Source organism: Catharus ustulatus, chromosome 12, assembly GCF_009819885.2.
Source record: "Catharus ustulatus isolate bCatUst1 chromosome 12, bCatUst1.pri.v2, whole genome shotgun sequence".
NCBI lineage: Eukaryota > Metazoa > Chordata > Aves > Passeriformes > Turdidae > Catharus > Catharus ustulatus.
The window spans coordinates 14221218-14227217 of NC_046232.1; positions in this window are offsets into that span (position 1 = coordinate 14221218).

The following is a 6000-nucleotide window of genomic DNA, read 5'->3' on the forward strand; positions in this document are numbered from 1 at the left end:
CCTGTCTTTACAGAAGAAACACCCTCACTTATGTAACACAGATATCACTTTTGAAAAGACTTTCAGCTCAGGAAGGCAATTTTTCCAGGTTAGGACAGTCATGAATGGATTTTAGGCCAACTCAGGTCCCAGACACCCCATCTAATATTGTGGGGCTGCTGCAGGTTAGTACTTCTGAAACCCATAATAGACTGGTCCTGTCAAAGCACATAACATCTCTGGCCCTGACTAACATCACTGCATGCTCTGGAGCAGCTCTATCCAGAGGAGAAAATGTACATTTGTAAGATTTCCACTGCACTTGTCTCTCTCTTTTGCGCACACAAACGAATCTTAAAGTACAGATTAATATTTAAACAACCAGGGCTACAAATATCTCCCAACCTTCCTGGGCAAGAAATTTCTTGTATGGAAAAACACAGTGGGCAAAATACACAGAGGGGGAAAAAACCTCTTCTCAAGTGGGAATTTACTTTTCATTTCTGCTTCCTTTGATACAACCAGGATTAACTGCATCTCACCCCTTTCTAAAGTTGGGTCTCCAGCTGTTTTTCCACTATCAATCCCTGGAGAACAAAGCTTAGGAAGTTAAATGAGTTTGGGAATCTCATCTTTGCTTTTAATTAATTTAAAATGAATGCATGCTAATGACAGCACCATAGCAAGATTGCCAAAACTTTCCCCATCTGTGCAAGAAAGTGGTGAACACCAAAGAGCTTGGGACCTCACCAACAGCTTTAACCCTTGCTTGGTGAGCTACAGCCAAAACCTTTGGGCAGAATAGGTTCTGAAGGGTTCAGTGGTTTTCATCTCCATGTACATCATGGAGATGTCCTGACTACTTCCACTCCAAGCAGAGGAGCCCAGTCCTGCTGGCTGTCAGAGTCTCTGCAAAAAGGATGACACTCAGAAATGCACCTTGCTGTGTTCAGACTGTGAGGAGCAGAACTGCTGTTCCCCTGTTCAGAGTCATTTCAGTTCCTTCTCTTAGCTTTACATGAATTATAAAACTACAAATGCACTTCAAGTCCCTCATGTGGGGAAAAAAGACAGAAAACAGCCTGGTGAACTTATTTTCCTACCATTATTCCCATGGGTGGGATTACCAGTGGCATATTAGAAGGAAGGTTATTTGTAGATTTTTAAAGGCAGAGAGTGGGGTCAGGTTGAAACAATGAGTGTTAGGTTGCTCATAGTGCTGACAAGGTGAGCTATGGCAGGAATGAGTGCTGGGCCAGGGATGCTGGAAATCTGTGTGTGGAACTGGAGGCTGTTAAATCTGAGAACAGCTAACTCCAATTTTGGCACAGAGCTCACAGGGTTTGGGGAAACCATTCTGCAGAGACCACAACCCCAGCTGTCAGGAGTAATAAAAGCTCAGTTCAAACTGTGATACAGACATGGTTGAGGGGAAGGACAAGCTGAAAAGTGGACTGGATTTGCTGATCTTACAAGGAGATTTGTTTATAGTCACTCCTGATAAATGGAAAATAAAACAGGGAGCCAGGCAGGTCTGTACTGGAAATTAAGCCAAATGAGGAGAGAGTGTAATGCGAAAGGAAGAATTTGTACCCATCAATGTATGTTAAGGGTCTGCAGGAGGGACCTTAAGGACATTTTAGAGGGCAAGGAATGAGTTTAAACAGAGCAGCCCTCACTGTCCCACTTCACTGGGAACCATTCATCCATCACAGCTCTGGTTGGCTTCTCTCATTTTGAGCCTACAGCTTTGCAGGAATTATGCTCAGGACATCTATCCTACCAGTGTCTCCTTGCTTCCCCAAAGAGCTTCTGCTTCCAGTCTCCTCCTCCAGGCCCCCAGTTTGTCCATCTCAGTGTCAGTGTAAATACAGAGCACTCCTTGCTGTCCTGCAGAGGAAGGCTGCCAAAATAATGAGGTTCAGCATAGGAACATGGGTTACAGAGATAAAGATGACCAAGATAGGAAGGAGGTGAAGCAGTTCATTAAGCAAGCTTGGCTATCTGCCTGCCCTGGACTATGTAGTGGAGGAGCCAGATACTTACAGATACAGGCACACAGAGTTTGTAACCATAAACATTTGAAAATACCATGCCCAGAGGAGGCTTTTGTTCAGTTAAGGCATTAACACCAGCCTGGCTGTGATCTGAATCTGGGCAGGTAACCACCCTGCACTCTGAGGTTAACATTAGAGTGCCTTTACACATGAGGAAAGCAATTACCTCATTTAAATTAAACAAAGATTCCTAAAGCTGCTGTTGTGCAAAGCTTTCCCTTCTGTAACTGAGCACCGGCATATTTACATGGGGGCTTTTGTGGCTGGGCATAAGTCATTTGCAAGATATTTTTACTGCTTGCAGGAAATCTCTGAAAAAGGATGAGGCAGAATGTCTTGGAATGCAAAGTACCAAGCTGGATTTTAACCACTGCACAACAGCAAATGGGTTATGCTTGGCTTTTTTACTATTCAGCTGGTAGCAATAAAACAGTGCTTGGCTTACTCCTTTACAGAGCCAAGTTCTTTATCTTGAAAGAACAATAGTGAAAAAAGGCCTGTAGAGGAAGGAGGCAGCCTTCTGAAAAGTCCCCTCAAGACTTCCTCAGAGCTGAACACAGAAATCTTAACTCCTACACCTCCAGCCCCCTGGCACAGCTCTCCCAGTTCAGTGCACCCAGGTGGGAAAAGCTGCAGCTCAGCCTTGTCTGGTGAGGGAGATAAGCACATTCACAGCTCCCCCTCTTAGGGGATGGGGAGACAACTCGAGCTGCTTCTCAAGGCAGTGCTCACCCTAAAGTGCAGAGGAAAAGCCCTTGCAGGTGATCAGGGTGTGCAGCTTTGCATTCCAGGAGCTCTCCCTGCCACCTGCACACGTACCTGGCTGTGCCCCTGGCAGCACAGGTATCTGCAAGGATGATGTTCACCCAGAGGCTCCTAATCGTAGCATCCACTTAAAGGCAGAGAAGAGACAGGCCTCAACAGCAATGAATAGAAAAGGCTCCTTAAGTAAGACTGATGGCCACAGACAGATCCTCTGGTGCTCTGCTCCACCAGCTCCCAGATCCATATCAGCACCACATACATTATACGGTCGTCTCCCTTCTTGGCCAGGGACACAGCCATGGTTCAGTGTTTTAATTAGCCCATTCCAGCCTGTCTTGGTCATAAAGGCTCGCAGAGAGAAAGATAAACATTATGCAGAAATCATGTTAATTTATAAAATATTCAATTAAAGAAAACAAACAGCATAAACCAAGATCGTCAGAGCGAGATGACAGGGAAGCCATCCTGCTGGGAGTCAGCTGCCTCTGGCCTTGGGCAAGCAAATTTGTTTCTCCTCTGCACTTCTTGCACCAGAAGGGGCCAGGGAGAACAGGACCACCTGGGAGGTGAAGTTACAGAATATGTCCTGCAGCAAGTGGCTTTGACAGCTCAGCCCAGGGCCCCTTCACCCTTTCAGGGATCAAAACACTTGCCATCCTCTCCTCAAAGCAAGGAGAGGCACACTCCATCCCATTTGCATTAATGCAGCAAAATTCTGTTATTTTAAAGCCGGATCCTACCATTTGCAGTTCAGGTATCTGTAAACTGCTGAAATGCAAAGCTGACTTTCAAGGGCTTCTCTTGCACTCACACCAAACTGTGACCCTTGAACCCTGCTGAGGAAGGACTATTTCCTAATAGGATGTGTGAAATGAGAAAGAGGATGCTGGGAATGAGAACAGCAGCATGTTCTGCCCCCAGGGTTGGGCACACAGCTGCAGGAGCAGCAACTACATTCAGGGCTGGATCTCATAAAGGAAATGAGGAGTGGAGAAAATCACAGCATTTAGGGATGGAAAGGTCCATTTGCTGTCTTTCCTAGCCCAACAGTGACAGATCCCTCCCCTGTGCTTTGTACTGTGTGTAATGACCCAAGCAACCAGGGCTTCTAGTTACTCTCTCAGGAACAACTCCGCAGCTTCAGGAATTTCCATGACAGCAGAGCTTGAGGCACAGCCTAGGGTTACCTCAGTTAACAAAATGGGGTGGAAACTAGGTTTGAGGCTAAATATTGCCTTTAGCCAGCTCTGAACCTCTGGAGTACTTGGGCCAGGCTTGTATCAGACCTCCCACCATTAGTGGGAGCCAAGCCCTTGTTGCCAAGTCCTTCTCCAGTCAAGTCCTTCTTGCCTTCTGCATCTCAGCTGAGAGCTCACAGCCATGCCGTGGGGACTGGCTCCTCTCCTGCCAGCCTGTGAGAGCACAGTCCCTCTGCACGTGCCCAGGCAGTGACAAAACAAGAGTGGGGGACTGCCCGTGCTGCTGGCCCTTGGCATTTCTCCTGCAGCTTTTCCCAGCCTTTTTCCTGCAGGGCCATGATTGCTTTCAGGGAGGGAAAGGAGGCAGTGACCCTGTGAGTAGTACAAACCATTAAGCCTCGCCCTGGGGAGTGGAGAGACAGGACTGCTCTGGCCTCAGTAAGTTGTGTCACTCTCTGAGATTCTCATTATCTCCAATGGAAGCTCTGATTTGTTTCTCAGTTCTCGTTTCTCTTTGTACACAGTTGCCTCTCCTCTTCAAGGCAGCTTTTTGTGGGAGCTCTAGCCTCAAAGGTTCCTTTTTCTTCATGTGTGAATTACAGATGTCACAAACACCTCCGACATGGTGCATGATTCCTCATTCAAATGCAGACCAGCTGAGGGGGAAAAACAAGTCTTTAGATGTATAGCATCCCCTGGGGATATCAGCATAGGACACATGCGTGCCAGTGATAAGGCAAACTAGACACTGGATGTCACCAGCACTCCACTGGAAACACGGAGGAGGGAGCAGGTATCTGGCAGTAAAAACCTCCACTCTTAAAGCAAGCTCTCTGGTTAGCTAAAGGAAGGGTTGGCTGGGCATGAATTAACAAGGATCATCTAGCATGCTCTAGAACCAGAATAAATCCAGCAAAAGACATCCAGGTGAGGAGGTGAAGGAAAGGATGGAAGGAAATTGCTATCCTAGCTTGGAAGGAAAAGCAAGACCAAGGATGATGGAGGTCTCCCAGACAGCCACCAGCCCACAAACCTTACCAAGTGCCAAGGAAAACAAGTGGTTGGATGGAGAAGGCTGCTCCTCCCCAGGCAAATCCTGAACACCAACATGCCTTAAGGGCACCCAGAAGGGCCCTGCATGTCAGTAAAATGAGAAATACCTGCCACCTAAATGGACATCTCCCAATGAAGAATGACTTCCAACACACATGAGCACCTGGAATTCCATGCTCACAGAATCCTTTTCCTTCTTTCACCTGAAAGGTGAAACACTCCAAACCCCAAACACTCTTCTACCCCAAGGTCCTGTGAGAGGAGAGCAACCTTGATAAGATCTCAACCTGTATGCTGTTCAAATCCCAGTGAGGGAGAAGAGGAGGAAAAAACTTTGGGCAAAGACCCAACTCTCTCAACCAGACCTTTGCTCTTAGGGACACAGAGAGGAAAAAAAGATACTTGAGGAGGAGAGGAGTGGCTACACACGTAGTATCCCAGCCCAGCTGTTAATCCACAATAGCACATTCAAATTATGTCTGAGGCTTTCTGGAAGGGTCCCCACCTCACAAACACACGTTGCACAGTTAATCTGGTGCTTCCTGCAGAAATGCTGGGATTACAGCCTGTGCAGCACCTTGAGTAGACATGACCCATGCTGGGCTGCCAGACACGTGGAGCTCCTGGACAGCTACAAATCATGGATCTCCCTGTTAGTCTGCAGGCAGATTCCTCCAAGAGAGCTTAATGTTCCAAAGTGTTGTGCAAAAACAGGGATTCACACCTTTCTGTGTACATTGACAACATTTCCCTCTGGACAGAAACAGCACAACTGGGTGGAAAGAAGCAGCTCAACCGCCTGTCATAGACTCAGCCCTGCCAATAACCAGAGTGGAGTCCCTCATGAGTGGGCTGTGTTTTGGCAGAAAAAGGTGGGATTTTGTTCCACACCTCCCTCCCAGCTCTGCAGCAAGGATTTGGGTGGAGGCTGTGAAATACAATGCAGA